We start from the raw sequence: 845 nt of genomic DNA on the forward strand, positions 1-845 counted from the left end.
AGTGATAAAGGATACATTAAATGCACCACTATACTTGCAACATTTATATAATCGTTTAATTCAATACGATATACTGCAACTTTAGTAAAAATAATATAAAGATTAAATTGTTTGAGTCTTGTTCGATATTCAATTAAAATCATTAAAGTAATTGCTATAGGTTTGTTTAACATTATATGAATGTACTATAATCATTGGTAGTTTGAGAATAGTAAATTATTTGAAATTCTTTTGATGATCTTGTCAAACAAGATGTTTGAATAAATTGAGTCTAAAATGTTTTTTTTAATAAGTAATGGAAAATTTGCATTTAAACAAACTATTAAAAAAAGAAGAACTAGTATCTAGTTAGACTTTTAAGCAAGTAGATAGATAGACTAATAAATAAATTAAGAAATGGATAGATAGATAGATAGATAGATAGATAGATAGATAGATAGATAGATGGATAGATAAATAGATGGATAGATAAATAGATAAATAAATAGAAAAATAGATAGATAGATAGATAGATAGATAGATAGATAGATATATATATATAGATAGTTAGATAGATAGATAGATAGATAGATAGATAGATAGATAGATAGAATAAATTATATCAACTAATCCCTTTCAACATCTCGTTCAAATTATTTCAGTTCCTTCAAATAATCCTCGCTATATCATTGTATGTTTAAGGTTATTAGGAAAACGTTGAACTTTTTAATTGCCTGGAAAATACTTAATTAAACCTCTGTCTTGGCACACATATTTAGTTTTTTTTTTTTTTGCTTCATAAAACAATTAAATGCAGCCCTGTCGCCAATATTTGTTCAACATACGAGGAAACACAACACCAATGT

The sequence above is a fragment of the Lucilia cuprina genome, chromosome 6, assembly GCF_022045245.1.
Source record: "Lucilia cuprina isolate Lc7/37 chromosome 6, ASM2204524v1, whole genome shotgun sequence".
NCBI classification, from domain to species: Eukaryota; Metazoa; Arthropoda; class Insecta; order Diptera; family Calliphoridae; genus Lucilia; species Lucilia cuprina.